Genomic DNA, 16,698 nt, shown 5'->3' with positions numbered 1-16,698 from the left:
AGTGACTGACATACTACTTTTCCACATAGTCACCGAACACATTGAGGCAGTTATATAGCGGTTGACAAGGTTTGAAAAACCTTCGTCGAAAAAGTCTGTCGCCTGAGACTTCAGCCAGTGAGTCACGCCCGCCTGGAGTTCCGCGTCGTCATCAAAGCGCTGCGTTGCAAGCCAGTTCTTCGTCTTGGGAAACAAGTGGAAGTCGTTTGTCGCAAGATCGGTGCTGTAAGGCCTATAAGGAGAAGTTTCCCATTTGAATGAATTAAGGAGTTCTTTAGTGCGGTTTGTCGTGTGAGGTCGGGCATTGTCGTGCAAAAACAAAATTTGTTTTGAACTGCTCTTCTAACGCAGTGCAAAGTCCGACAGTACCGGGCAAAATTTAAGGTTGCTCCAAGTTCGAGAAAATCAAGAAGAAACACACCTTGCCTGACCCAAAACACTGTCGCCATCAACTTCCTTGCTGACAAGTTTTGCAACAATTTTCTTGGTTTTTGGGGGGACCTTGTGTGCCCCCACTCCATGGACTGTAATTCTGTCTCACAATTGACGTGTTTCACCCAAGTATCGTCACCGGTTTCGATCCAGTAATGAATCAGCACGTTTGTGGTAGGCCTCCAGAAATGTCAAAGTGGCCCCCATTTGCTGTTCTTTATGGTGCCCTGTAAGCATTTTGGGCACCAATCGTGCACAACATTTGTGGTAGTCTAGCTTTTGAGCTTTCAAACAACAAAGTCCGTGAAGCTTGTGGAAAAGAAATCGAAAGCTCCGTTATTGTGAAGCGACGGTTTACACTAATCAAATGGTTCAAATGGCTCTGAGCACTATTGGATAAGAGCTGTGGTCATCAGTCCCCTAGAACTTAGAACTACTTAAACCTAACTAACCTAAGGACATCACACACATCCATGCCCGAGGCAGGATTCGAACCTGCGACGTAGCAGTCGCCCGGTTCCGGACTGCGCGCCTAGAACCGCGAGACCACCGCGGCCGGCTTTACACTAATCGTTACATCAACTTTAGCGATAAGATCGTCAGTCACTATGCTCGGGGGTCCACTCTTCTATTTATGATGAACGTTGGTTCGGCCATTTTTAAACAGAATGCACCATTTCTGGACGGAACATTCACTCATTAAGTTGTTTCCGTACACTTCACGCTGTTCACGATAAATTTCTATAGGTTTTAGGTTTTTTGCCAACAAAAATCGTATCACAGACCACGCCTCACAACTGGCGGGACTTTCGATTGCAGCGCACATTTCAAATTTGAATATTGCAAAAACCAGACGCACAGAGACGTCCCTGCTGTCACGGATGGATGCAGACTGAGATGTCGAGCACGCACATACCACAATATATGCGATCGGCGCGCGCCTAGAGGAGTCAGACGGAAACGTTCCCTATTTTCTTAATAGCTGTCATATTTAGGAGTGGTCACAATGGCGCCTATGCGGGAGAAAGCGCAATGTGTTTTGTTTTTTCATGAAACGCAGTTGGCTCTTTCAGTTCCGTGACGGTTCCGAGGTGCCGATGGTAGAAGTCTGCCAGATGTAAAGAGCATCAAAGAATGGTAAAGGATAAAGACAGTGGCACCATTGGTGACAAGGTAAGCAGAGGTAGATCTGAAGCGAGTAACGACGCTGTTGATACTGTACATACAGCATTCCAACGTAGTCTGTGGAAATCGACGCATCTGTTTCCAGAGAATCAGGTGTACCTCATAGCCTTGTGGTGAAGATTTTACAAAAAATGGTTCAAATGGCTCTGAGCACTATGGGACTCAACTGCTGAGGTCATTAGTCCCCTAGAACTTAGAACTAGTTAAACCTAACTAACCTAAGGACATCACAAACATCCATGCTCGAGGCAGGATTCGAACCTGCGACCGTAGCGGTCTTGCGGTTCCAGACTGCAGCGCCTTTAACCGCACGGCCACTTCGGCCGGCGAAGATTTTACACAAATGGAATTTAGTATCCGGCAGTGTTTCGGATTCCCCACCCAGATCAAGTACCGATATGAAGCAAAGGTCAGAGATATTCACATGGAACCCCTTGAGTGCGAAGTCGCAAAAGGCCAATGATGTTTACGGCTTTCGACGACCCACAACTGTTTACCATGCAGCCACAATACAGGTTGCTAATGGTATGAGAGGGTCGGACTGGTCGAGTACAGCTTGAGGCTACGGAGCGTAGTTGAACTGCTTAGTCGACGACGAACTAACAACAGTGCTACAGTGCTAGTGGTGTGGATACAAAGCAGAGCAAAGGCAATGATAAACAAAGCAAACAGTGCATTACGTCTACAACAACAGTTGCCGAAGTTAACATTTCGTCAGAAAGGAACCCAAGGAATTTCACAAAGTGAGAAAGAAGAGCATATGAAATATTTGCATTTCAGCAAGATGAGTCAGTGGAATGTGTGGTGTCGTATACGCTCGAGTGTGCGAACAATGTACATGAGGGGTACAATGGTTCAAATGGCTCTGAGTACTATGGGACTCAACTGCTGAGGTCATTAGTCCCCTAGAACTTAGAACTAGTTAAACCTAACTAACCTAAGGACATCACAAACATCCATGCCCGAGGCAGGATTCGAACCTGCGACCGTAGTGGTCTTGCGGTTCCAGACTGCAGCGCCTTTAACCGCACGGCCACTTCGGCCGGCGGGTACAATGATGATGATACGTGCTTAACAACTGAAAGTGGCATTGAAACAGTTGTCGAGTCATGTGGTTTGTCATCCTTGTCGGATAGGAAACCTCAAATCGCGTCATCAGTGAAACGCAGTAAAGGACAATCGTCGTCCAAGTACCTATATATATATATATATATATATATATATATATATATATATATATATATATATATCAACAGATTTCGAATAAGCCCGCAGCAATATGACCACGTAGTGCTGAAGGAAAACTACGGATATGCAATAGAGGACAACGAGCACTTGTTACAAACACTAGTAATGGCGCGTTTCAGGGATGCTCGACACAAGTTACAAAAACTATGGGACTTAACACCCGAGGTCAACAGTCCCCTAGACTTAGAACTACTTAAACCTAACTAATCTAAGGACATCACACACATCCACGTCCGAGGCAGGATTTGAACCAGCGACCGTAGCAGCAGCGCGATTCCGGAATGAAACACCTAGAACAGCGCGGCCACAGCGGCCGGCTGCAAGTTACAGGATGTGCATGATAGTGACCTACTACGTTATGCACATCAAATTGTGCCTGACACAGATTACAGTGATTTCAAGGGAGGCAGTGGGTGGTTACATAATTTCAAACAGTGGTACAGAACTGGAAGACGAAAGATATCGAAATTTCAAAGTGTCAACTTGACGATGGACAGTAAACTGCAGATGCAGCCCGAAAATTTGTAGATGAGATAAACAAACTTATTCCATCGTTCAGTAAGGAATTTGTTTTCAACTCTGACGAACTGGGATTTGAAGAGGAAATGCATATGAAAAGAACCCTGGAATTTAAAGGTACCAAGAGAGTTGTATGAAGATCAGCTAAAATCAATGTCGTAAGGCATTCGTATACTATTATGCCGACTGTTAATCTGGATAGTAAATTGGCTGGAAAGTTATTTATTGTGCCGCGAGAAGTTGGAGGTGCTCTGCCCCCTTAGATTCTTCCGGGTGTGCGTGATCTTGCAAGGGCGGCAGGGGATATTTACGTCACAGAAAGCAAGAGTGGGAAAATGGGCGTAATAGAAATAATACTAAGCTGAACTACTAAACTCCGCCCGAACAGCCCATGAAGACTCTACGGTACCGACCGGCCGCTGTGTCATCCACAGCCCGCAGGCGTCACTGGATGCGGATACGGAGCACGTGGTCAGCGCGCCGCTCTCCCTGCAGTATGTCAGTTTACGAGACCGGAGGCGCTACTTCTCAAAAAATTGTTCAAATGGCTCTGAACACTATGGGACTTAACATCTGAGGTCATCAGTCCCCTAGACTTAGAACTACTTAAACCTAACTAACCTAAGGACATCACACACATCCATGCCCGAGGCAGGATTCGAACCTGCGACCGTAGCGGTCGCTCGGTTCCAGACTGAAGCGCCTAGAATCGCTCGGCCACACTGGCCGGCGCTACTTCTCAGTCAAGCAGCTCCTCATTTGGCCTCACAAGGGCTGAGTGCACCCCGCTTGCCAACAGTGATCGTCAAACCGAATCGTCACCCATTCAGCGAAAGAGAACTCAGCTGTGGTATGAGCACTGCTTTTGGCCACTCATTTTCTGTCGCCCTCCCAATGCACGTGGCGATCCATTAGCAGGTAATATTTTTCCTGTCATAATTATTAACACAACTCTATTAAATGAGCCTTTCTAAAGATTGAACTTGTGATCTCGCACTCAACGGATTTCATACAATGGCTACAGCTTGCTCCCGTCGAGGGCATGCCACGTGGACCATAGAGTCCGTACTGGCATCGCACTTGCCCGGCACTTCTCGCTACACTTTGATGTCTTCTGTACGCGCCATTCATAGCAGAGTGGCTGGCCTTGCCCGTGTTTACCACTCCCTGGACTACATTAACTGAATTCACAACTGCGTATAAGAACAACCATCAGCTGTAGAATGGAATGACGACAATAAAAATCTGTGCCGGACTGGGACTCGAACCCGGATTTCCCGCTTATCGCTAGCGGTCACCTTACCATCTGGCTACCGGTGCAGGACTCACGGCCAGACCGGAACTTTCACATGCTGTCAGCCATGCGTCTACGACCTGTACTCATACATCCCTTAAGTATAGTCCCGTACAGGTCAGAAATTGTACTTGAAAGTCGCTTGCCCGGTATCGGCAGATAAATACGATATTGCAGCGCCTGTGTTATTCAGATTACAATGCAAAGTTCCTTTACAACACAGGTACTGCAATGTTGTACTCTCTGGACTGTTTGTGCGCGCTTACGGCGACTTTCGGTATGCTATGGAGTTTGCTTCTGGCTAGCCGTTCACTTCTTGAACTCCGCCGTCATCGACTATGGGAGTTGACTGTTAGTTCCACTGGTCTCTGCGTCATCACTAGTGTGAATGATCATAAAATATGTTCTGCCTACACTGCGTAGCATACAGAAAGGAACCTCTCTTCTGTCTCTATGCTCGTAGTCGAATATGAGGAGTCCAGGAATCCTACGAACTCGGTTCGCTAGACAAAAAGTTCAAACAAATCGTATTAATTAGTTTTATTACAAAATGAAAAGAGACAATACTTAACTTTGAGATTACACAAATGTGTCGCAAGCAGAGGTCGACATACGAAATAATCAAGTTTCTTCAGTATAGACAATCCTATGCCGCTGCTACACAAGTCACTAGTCTTGAAGTTACAATTGAGCTGGGCCGCGACCATTTTCTTATTTTTATATTTTATGTTTTGTCACTTTGTTGAAGAAAGGTCCTTCGACTTTGCCGATTCGCCGTGTATTTTTGTGTGTGTTTGCATGGTTGTGCTGTGGTGGCACTCTTTATTTAACTTTGGAGGACAGAAATGTTATTGTTTTCGGACTTCGTCCTCCAATCCGCCTCCTTGGATGGTGGTTTGCTCTTCCTCTTCAGGAGTTGTGTGGTTGGACGTTCTCGTTGTCTTCTTGGTTCTTCCGAGGCGATTCGCCGCTGGGCTGTCGTACTTTGTTTTGGTTTCGGATGCGAGTACTAGTTTATTTTAGTGAGTAGTATTTGAGTCGTGCCTGCCTATCCTTATGAGCTATGAACTTTCTACACATTTATTTAGAGGGGTGGCTAATGATTCTAATCAATCTACAGCGTTATATGTTTATTCTAGTCTACTAGGGGTGGTTAATGATTTTAATCTATCTACAGCGTTTATGTTTACTAAAATCTACTAGGTGTCAGTTTAGTCTGCTGGCTCTTCAATTATGCTGCGTGGCACGCGTTGCTTGTGCCATTGGTTAGGTTGTTGGTGCCTACGTTAGTCAAATGTCTGCAGCTGTCTCTTATGATATCTAACTTGTTATGGACCTGTGTTGCTAATTTCCTGACTATTTCGTCCAGCATGTCCATCTCCATAATCTCGTGGAGGTGTCTGGTGCGTGCCCATGGTGGGGCGCCTAGGATCCAGCGCAACACTTTATTTTGGACGATTTGTAGTTGGTATCTGGTGCTTCTGCTTGCGGTGCCCCATGAGGTGCAGCCATACGTCATCGACGGCAGGATTGTGGTTTTGTATAAGGCTCGTTTTGTTTCTTGTTTTAGGTTTTTACTTTTGAATATGGGGAAGAGGGCCTTCGCTAGGTTTTGAGCTCTTTGTTTCCTTTCCTTGATGTGCCGGTGGAAGAGCAGCTTCCTGTCCAATGTGACGCCTAAATACTTTACTTCACCCCTCCAGGGTAGCTCCTGTGCATTTAGTCTCAGGTTTTCCTCAAGGATAGGTCTTTTTCTCGTAAAGTAGACTGCAGCTGATTTCCCTGCGTTTAGTTGCAGTTTATTTTGGCGACACCATACTTCCACTAGGGACATATGCCGCTGCAGCCTTTTGATGTTGGTGAGGTGTCGTTTATCGCTTGTGAAAAAGGCCGTGTCGTCAGCGAACTGGGCGACGTTTACTCCTGGCTCCAGTGGGATATCGTTTGCGTAGATGTTAAACAGGGTTGGCGAAAGAACTGATCCCTGGGGAATTCCTGCATTCAGCGGTCGTATGGACGAGTATTTTCCGCCAACTTCGACCACGAAGTGTCTGTTGGACAGGAACCTGTCTATAATTTTGACGTAGGTGGCTGGGATGGTTGTCTGTCTTAAGAGTTTCCATATTAGGTTCTGATGCCACCAGTCGGGCGCGGCGCTTTATGCCCTCTTCACAAAGGGGCCGCTCCCGCCGAGTTGTCGTCCTGGAGAGGGGTCGGGCAGCGTGCGATTGGCTGGCGTCTTCTCACAGCCATCTCTTCTTTATCGTTCCCGACTGGCGTTCCGGCGCTTGACTTTACGCCGTAACAACCTCCTCTCTAGGTGCATCGGATGTAGGAAAATTTCTGCTTTAGGAGCTGAAGGACGTCTCAGAATTTCGCAATTCCCGCAATCTGAAACGCAGATTGCAATGGGTACAAGTGAATTCAAGCTTGTTCACTGCATCTACAGTTTTGTTTGTAATGATGGCATGTGTGTGAAACTTGAAATGCACATCAAATCCTGTACCGTTGTTTGCGTTTAGCGAATTTGTCATTTACTGCTTACATTTGCAGTTTTGGTTATAATGACGGCACTTGTGTGACGCGTGAAATTCACGTCGAACCGTGTACTTTTGTTTGCGTTTAGAGAATTTGTCATTTACTGCTTACATCTGAAGTTTTAGTTGCAATGACGGCACGTGTCTGTAGCGTGAAATGCAGGTTCGTTTGCGTTTAGAGACTTCGTCATTTACTGCTTACATCTGTAATTGATTTTACACTCACATTAGTTCATGTAAACGTAGCATAATTTACGTATTTACATAAAATAAGCACTGTTGTGCTAATGAAAAGGATAAAAAAAGAAAACAGTTCTTCAGGATACTGTCGTTGTAATTAATTTTTTCATAATTATTACCGAAGTATCGATACAATTTTAGGTATAGGTGTCGATAAGAAATATCGCTTCCGATCAGATATAGGAACGTCTCTACAGGCTGGGAGAAAAAGTAAGACCGCAGCCGTATACCGCTAAAGAACTAACATCGCCATTTGAGCCTGCTAAACAGACTCCCAACCTTGTCAAATACCCACTTATTTGCTTGTAATAGGAGCTGTTTTGCATGAGATTTAAGTTCTGCATTAGTTATGCCAGCCGTTTATGCACTTATTGCAAAAGTGGAGACGAGGAATAAGCGCATCAGATGCTGCTGATTGGGTTGCTATGCTTTATTTACCCTCCGAAGTTCGCTGAAAGTGCTGAGTACGTCATCAACTGTCATGTACCGGAGTAAAACACTCACAGGTACACCAGTACAACATCAGCCACGTATGACATAATACTCTTTGTCTTCTCAAAAACTGATCACAGATACGCTGGACAAAGCTTTCAGTTAAAAGTTAAAGCTGTGGAATAATAAATTTCATACACGTGGCATGGAGTATTTCCCGGACTTCAAAGCTGACAGTTTGTAGATCCAGGTGTGTGGTTTAGTTTGGTTCAAATGGCTCCAAGCACTATGGGACTTAACATCTAAGGTCATCAATCCCCTAGACATAGAACTACTTAAATCTAACTAACCTAAGGACATGGCACACATCCATGCCCGAGGCAGGATTCGAACTTGCGACCGTAGCAGCAGCGCGGTTCAGGACTGAAGCGCCTAGAACCGCTCGGCCACAGCGGCCGGCGTTTAGTTTGGGGCTGTACGTTTATTGGTGGAAATGAGATCTGTGTCGCTGTTTCCTGTCAGCAGATGACAACAATCTCACCTGCTGATCTTCTGTTCCCTGGACCGCGGAGGCGTCAGCCATCATCACCTACAGCAGGGAATTCTTTTGCCTAAATAAACGACTTAACGAAGGGGGCAGGGAAAACTATAGTCCAGTAAAAGGCAGTAAACTGAAATTAAATCAAATGTATTCACGATAACGGCACACAAAAGCGAGATCATCACATCACAAAGAAAAGAATTTCGGCAAAAGACCCTTCTGAGTTATGTAGTGAGCTGCCAACCTGCTATATTACAAGATAAATACACCTAAAAAACAATGAAAATGGAACGATAAACAACAATAACTCCTGCAATCCCTGGAAAGAGAGAATGGTAATCGGAAAAACTGAGATGAATTTTGGGAACTGAGACTCACGAAAGAAAGAAGTGAGTCACGAGGAAACAAATAATACGAAACATATACAGGGTAACACGACGAAGCTTACCACCTCAGCACCTACGGAACCGTAATGTCTGTTGCTCGTAGTGCAAAAAACGTATTTTCTCGTTCATAGTGGGCAAAGTTGCCACGAGCGTTCTACCAGGAAAGACCTTGACGAAAACTAGTTGAACCTACAAATCTACAAGTTGTTTCCAAAATGATGGAAACCAGAAAATGTACAATAAAGTGGCACCAATTGCAGTACTGCTACTAACAACGAAGTGAAAATTACTAAGAAATACGACGTAATCGGGGTAAGAGAACATCTCTCCATTGTTTTGTAACGTGAGATGCAGCACAGGAGTATCATCCTCTGATAGAGAAAAGTCCCCGTAACCAACTTGACTGAGGGTGGCAATGCAAACAGTTCCTGATGATTTTGGTCGGAGGGGCAGCTCAGCCTCCTGGGGCTCAGCTTGGTGGCCCTGTGGAGCGCCAGCAGTCCAAACGTGGGCTTGGCTTGTGTCCATAGGTGTCGGCGTGGCTGCAAATGGAATCTGATATTAACAGCATCAATTCAATTTCAATTGGCTCTGAGCACTATGGGACTTAACACCTGAGGTCATCAATCCCCTAAAACTTAGAACTACTTAAATCTAACTAACCTAAGGACATCACACACATCCATGCCCAAGGCGGGATTCGAACCTGCGACCGTAGCAGTCGCACGGTTCCGGACTGAAGCGCCTAGAACCGCTCCGCCTCCGCGGCCGGCTTTACAGCATCGAACTTCTATGCATTTTCCCCATCTTGTGAAATTTCTGAATTAATCGATCTATGAACATGAAAACTGCTCCACCCCAACCAATCGATGGTCCTCTATTCAGACGAATAATCAGTGGTTTTAGTTCATTGAAATCGTGATGACCAAAGCAACACGAATCCGTGACTGGAAACATGATTTAAATTGAATTCAACACTCTTTTTTTGTAAGGGACTGGCCTGGACGGCTGCTGCGGCTCCATCACATGCTTTATTCGTCTCCGAAAAGTCTCCAAGATACGAGTTATGAAGCGGACATGACTAACTACTAGTCAGTAATTGAGCCACTGCACGTAAAATTTTCAAATAGATTCCAAAATTTCTCAAGACTTTTCGGTGTCATCAGACATTTTACTTCAGTACAGCCATAAATTACAATTTAAAGTTAATAAACGAGCAGCCGTACAGTTACTTACTAAAACTAAACTCCGTCCGAACGGGCCTCGGAAGACCCAACGTTACCGACTGACCGCTATATCATCCTAAGCCGACGGGAGTCCCTGGTCGCGGATGTGCAAGGGCATGTGGTCAGCACACGGTTCTCCCGGCCGTTGTCAGTTTTCTTGATCGGAGCAGCTGCTTCTCACTCAAGTAGCTCCTCACTTGGCCTCACAAGGGCTGAGTGCAGCCCGCTTGTCGGCAACTCTCGGCAGACCCGAACGGTCACCCTTTCAAGTACTAGCCAAGCCCGACATCGCTTATCTTCGGTGATCTGACGGAAACCGGTGTTACCACTGCAGCAAGGCCGTTGGAATAATTACTTGCAGGACTTAATAATTCCAAAGCTAATACTACTCTAGTTATTCATATCTCATCACGAGTCATCCTTTCGTATCCTGTCTCTGTGTCACATTTTTTTTACGTTCGCATTAGTCGGTGAAGTACCGAGCCAGTATCCGCCCGTAAGGAAGGAAATAATGATCTCAGGAAGCTCCAGTATGCAATTTTCCAATAAAAAGCGTTAAAAACCGAGGTGACAAAAGTCATGGGATAGCGACATGCACAAATAGAGATGGCGGTAGTATCGCGTATACACTCCTGGAAATGGAAAAAAGAACACATTGACACCGGTGTGTCAGACCCACCATACTTGCTCCGGACACTGCGAGAGGGCTGTACAAGCAATGATCACACGCACGGCACAGCGGACACACCAGGAACCGCGGTGTTGGCCGTCGAATGGCGCTAGCTGCGCAGCATTTGTGCACCGCCGCCGTCAGTGTCAGCCAGTTTGCCGTGGCATACGGAGCTCCATCGCAGTCTTTAACACTGGTAGCATGCCGCGACAGCGTGGACGTGAACCGTATGTGCAGCTGACGGACTTTGAGCGAGGGCGTATAGTGGGCATGCGGGAGGCCGGGTGGACGTACCGCCGAATTGCTCAACACGTGGGGCGTGAGGTCTCCACAGTACATCGATGTTGTCGCCAGTGGTCGGCGGAAGCTGCACGTGCCCGTCGACCTGGGACCGGACCGCAGCGACGCACGGATGCACGCCAAGACCGTAGGATCCTACGCAGTGCCGTAGGGGACCGCACCGCCACTTCCCAGCAAATTAGGGACACTGTTGCTCCTGGGGTATCGGCGAGGACCATTCGCAACCGTCTCAATGAGGCTGGGCTACGGTCCCGCACACCGTTAGGCCGTCTTCCGCTCACGCCCCAACATCGTGCAGCAGGCCTCCAGTTGTGTCGCGACAGGCGTGAATGGAGGGACGAATGGAGACGTGTCGTCTTCAGCGATGAGAGTCGCTTCTGCCTTGGTGCCAATGATGGTCGTATGCGTGTTTGGCGCCGTGCAGGTGAGCGCCACAATCAGGACTGCATACGACCGAGGCACACAGGGCCAACACCCGGCATCATGGTGTGGGGAGCGATCTCCTACACTGGCCGTACACCACTGGTGATCGTCGAGGGGACACTGAACAGTGCACGGTACATCCAAACCGTCATCGAACCCATCGTTCTACCATTCCTAGACCGGCAAGGGAACTTGCTGTTCCAACAGGACAATGCACGTCCGCATGTATCCCGTGCCACCCAACGTGCTCTAGAAGGTGTAAGTCAACTACCCTGGCCAGCAAGATCTCCGGATCTGTCCCCCATTGAGCATGTTTGGGACTGGATGAAGCGTCGTCTCACGCGGTCTGCACGTCCAGCACGAACGCTGGTCCAACTGAGGCGCCAGGTGGAAATGGCATGGCAAGCCGTTCCACAGGACTACATCCAGCATCTCTAACATCGTCTCCATGGGAGAATAGCAGCCTGCATTGCTGCAAAAGGTGGATATACACTGTACTAGTGCCGACATTGTGCATGCTCTGTTGCCTGTGTCTATGTGCCTGTGGTTCTGTCAGTGTGATCATGTGATGTATCTGACCCCAGGAATGTGTCAATAAAGTTTCCCCTTCCTGGGACAATGAATTCACGGTGTTCTTATTTCAATTTCCAGGAGTGTACAAGCTATTAAATGGCAATGATTGCCGGAGCTGTCATTTGTTGTCAGGTGATTCCGACGTGATCATGGCAGCACGGCGGAAATTAATTTGAGCGCGGTATGAAAGATGGAGCTAGACACATGGGACATTCCATTTTGGAAATCATTAGGGAATTCAATTTTCGAAGATTCACAGTGTCAAGTGTGTGCCGAGAACACAAAATTTCAGGCATTACTTCTCATCACGGACAACGCTGTGGTCGATGGCCTTCACTTAACGAGCGAGAACAGCGGCGTTTGCGTAAAGTTATCATTACTAACAGGCAAGCAACAGTGCTTGAAATAACAGCAGAAATCAATGAGGGACCTGCAACGAACGTATCCGTTAGGAGAGAGAGGTGAAATTTGGCGTTAATGGCTATGCCAGCAGACGATCGACAAGAGGCCTTTGCTAACAGCACGACATCGCCTGCACCGCCTTGCCTTTCCTGGGCTTGTGACCATATCGGTTGGACTCTAGACGACTAGAAAACCGTGCCCTGGACAGGTGAGTCCCAATTTCAGTCGGTAAGAGCTGATGGAAGGCTTCGAGTATGGCGCAACCCCACAAAGCTGTGGACACAAGCTATTAACAAGGCACTGCAAACTGGTGGTGGCTTTATATTGGTGTGGATTATGTTTACATAGCATGAACTAGATCCTCTGGCCCAACTGGATCGATCACTGACTGGAAATGGTTATGTTCGGCTACTTGGAGACCATTTGCAGCCATTCATGGACTTCATAGTCCCAAACAATGATGAAATTATTATGGTTGAGAACGCGCCATGCAACCTGGCCACAATTGTTTGAGATTGGTTTGAAGAACATTCTGGACACTTCGAGTGAATGATTTTGCCACCCAGATAGCCCGAAACGAATCACAATGAATAGTTATGGGACGTAGTGGAGAGGTCAGTTCGCGCACGTAAACCTACACCAGCAATACTTCTGCAATTCTGGAAGGCTGTAGAGGCAGCATAGCTCTCAATATTTCTGCAGCGGACTTCCAGTGACTCGTTGAGTCCACGCCATATCGAGAGGCTGCACTATGCTGGCCAAAAGGAGGTCCGATACGATATTGGGAGGTATCCCATGACTTTTGTCACCTCAGTGTACTCTTATAATGTATTACAGAATGACAGCGATGTTTAATCCTTTAATTTTTACCAACCCAAACATTTTTACCTACTCCTACTTCGTGTTGTTTAAATGATTACTAGCTGAATATTATGTATAATTTAATACGTATGTTTTCACACCTTTTTTAAAAGAGTTAGTTGCCACTTTTATTTTATTGAGCAATGTACTGCCGTCTTATTCACTGGTTTTGGGCTGTTTGTTTAATTTTTCGCGGTGAGTCTAAAATGAGACTGAATTTTACTAGATGAGCATGAATAAAGCAGTTACGTAATAATTACTAAAGTGTTTCTTGACGTGCATAACCGTTTAGTGGATGTACTCATGTGGTGCAGTTTGAATCTCCATCTCTTTAAACACGCCAACCGCAAGTTGGAATATCACCTCGTGGCTTTGCGTACACGTGACGCTTGAATGAAGGTACAAAAGCGGAGCACAGACGGGTGGGAAATAATTATAGCGACGATACGCGCCCCTCACATAAGCTATTGTGCAAAGGGCAGATTGTTATGACCCTGCGACTACATATGAACATCACGGCAGCGGCGAAGCTGGTCGGCTGTCCACGTGCTACTGTCTTGAGCATCCTTTGAAAGTGGTTAAAGCGCGGTAAAACTACTAGTACACGACAAGATAATGAACGCCTAAGCGTCATCGCAGAACGTGGTGGTCAGAGACTTGCCTTCTGTAAAGCCCAATAGGCGGCGATCTGTGGCAGATGTGACGACAGGGTACAATGCTGGTGCAAGGATAACAGTTCCGGAGAACATCGTTCAGCGCTCACCGTTGAACGTGGTGATCCACAGCAGACGATCTCAAAGTTGATTTAACGACATCGTCAAATGTGACTGATATGGGCCGGGATCATCGAGGTTGGACTGTGGATGAAGCAAACTTGGTATCTGGTCGGAGGAGTCACGTTTATTGTTACATCAGGTCAATTGTCGTGTTCGGATACGCCGTCATCCAAGCAACACGTCATCAACGCAATCCGATGGGTGCGGTGATACGTTGTGAGGGACATTTACCTGTGCTTCGGAGGGACCAGTGTTAATGATGGAAAGTACCGTGACAGTTCTCGAATGCGTGAACGTTATTCCAGACCACTTGCATCCATTCATGTTTGCCGGCCGTTGGTGGCCGAGAGGTTCTAGGCGCTTCAGTCTGGAACCGCGCGTCCGCTACGGTCACAGGTTCGAATCCTGCCTCGGGCATGGATGTGTGTGACGCCCTTAGGTTTAAGTAGTTCAAGTTCTAGGGGACTGATGATCTGAGATGTTAAGTCCCACAGTGCTCAGAGCCATTTGAACCACTCATGTTTAATGTCTTCTCTGACGGCGATGGCATCATCCAGTAAAGTAAATGTTTTTGTTACAACCGTGTCACAAGGCCAGGATTCTGCTACAGTTGTTTGAGGAGCGTTTTAGTGAACTGACGTTGATATCTCGTCCGCTAAATTCGCCTTATTTAATCCAGATGAATCACATATGGTGCCACCTATTGCCGGTTAGAAAGCGAGAACAGAATCTCTGCTGTACAGCGTTCTAAAGGAGAACCAACACGCTACTTAGCTACTCCCGTTCATGTCGTGTCCATCAGCTTCGCCTGATCTGAACCCGATGGAACACATCTGGGACGCTACCGGGCGCCAGCTCCGAGGCCGCAAACCACTCACCCATAATTTATGGGAACTGGGCGACCTGTGCGTAGACATCTGAGCCACACACAGCCAGAAAACTATAAAGGACTAGTGGGAACTATGCCACGCAGAATCACTGCTGGGCTGTTGCAAAGGTGAAGCAACACGCTGTTAAAAAGGTGCTCAAATGTTTTGCCTTAACAGTGTATTTTGTCGATATAGTTATTAATAATATCCTTAATTGGTATGCATATACGTAACGGGCACGGCATTGACTTGTCAAACGACACTCATGCTCATAAATTAAGGATAACTGCAGAATGTGGTGCCACACAACGTGGCACTACACAAAACTGGCGCCAATAGCATAGGCACATAGGGAGCACACACGACACAGATCTGTAAGTGCACGGTATTGGTGATAAGTTGAGAAAACCGCCCCGAAACACATGTGCTACAAAACACCACTGTTTTCTGCGCATGTACCCCGACATCGATGTGGGATGTGGTCACCATGCACACGTACACAAGCCGCACAATGGGTTGGCATACTCTGGATCAGGTGGTCGAGCATCTGCTGGGGCATAGCCTCCCATTCTTGCACCAGTGCCTGTTGGAGCTCCTGAAGTGTCCTAGGGATTTGAAGACGTGTAGCGATTCGTCGACCGAGAGCATCCCAGACGTGCTCGTTTTGGTTTAAGTCTGGAAAACAGGCAGGCCATTCCATTCGCCTGATATCTTTTGTTTCAAGGTACTCCTCCACGATGGCAGCTCGGTGGGGCCGTGCGTTATCATCCATCAGGAGGAAGGTGGGAACCACTGCACCCCTGAAAAGGTGGACATACTGGTGCAAAATGACGTCCCGATACACCTGACCTGTTACAGTTCCTCTGTCAATGACATGGAGAGGTGTACGTGCACCAAACGTAATCCCACCCCACCCCATCAAACCACGACCTCCATACAGGTCCCTCTAAAGGACATTAAGGGGTTGGTATCTGGTTCCTGGTTCACGCCAGATGAAAACTCGGCAACAATAATTGTTCAGACTCTGCCTGGACTCGTCCGTAAACATAACCTGGGATCACTGTTCCAATGACCATGTACTGTGTTCTTGACACCAGGCTTTACGGGCCCTCCTGTGACCAGGGGTCCGTGGAATACACCTTGCAGGTATCCGGGCGAATAAACCATGTCTGTTCAGTCGTCTGTTGACTGTGTGTCTGGAGACAGGTGTTCCAGTGGCTGCGGTAAGGTCCCGAGCAGGGCTACCGGCAGTACTCCGTGGCCCTCTGCGGGCACTGATGGTGAGATATCGGTCTTCTTGTGGTGTTGTACACTGTGGACGTCTCGTACTGTAGCGCCTGGACACGTTTCCTATCTGCTGGAATCGTTGCCATAATCTTGAGATCACACATCTTGGCACACGGAGGGCCTGTGCTACGACCTGCTGTGTTTGACCAGCCCCCAGTCGCCCTAGTATTCTACCCCTCGTAACGTCATCGATATGTGTTCTTTGAGCCATTTCTAACACAGTCACCATTAGCACGTCTGAAAACGTTTGCACATTTACTCGCTGCACCGTACTCTGACATGCACCACTCACCTCTGCTCTGCGTGTGTGGACTGCTGCCAGCGCCACCGTGCGACGACTGCAGGTTAAATGCACGGCGTGGCCATACCCCGAGGTGATTTAAACCTGCAAACCGCCCACCAGAGCGTTGTTTCACCATGTATCAGCATTATCCTTAATTTATGAGCATGAGTGTAGTAATATGACCCAGTGGTTGAGGCACCGTAGACACTTTCGA

Source organism: Schistocerca piceifrons, chromosome X (genome assembly GCF_021461385.2).
Source record: "Schistocerca piceifrons isolate TAMUIC-IGC-003096 chromosome X, iqSchPice1.1, whole genome shotgun sequence".
NCBI classification, from domain to species: Eukaryota; Metazoa; Arthropoda; class Insecta; order Orthoptera; family Acrididae; genus Schistocerca; species Schistocerca piceifrons.
This window is presented reverse-complemented; position numbering follows the sequence as displayed.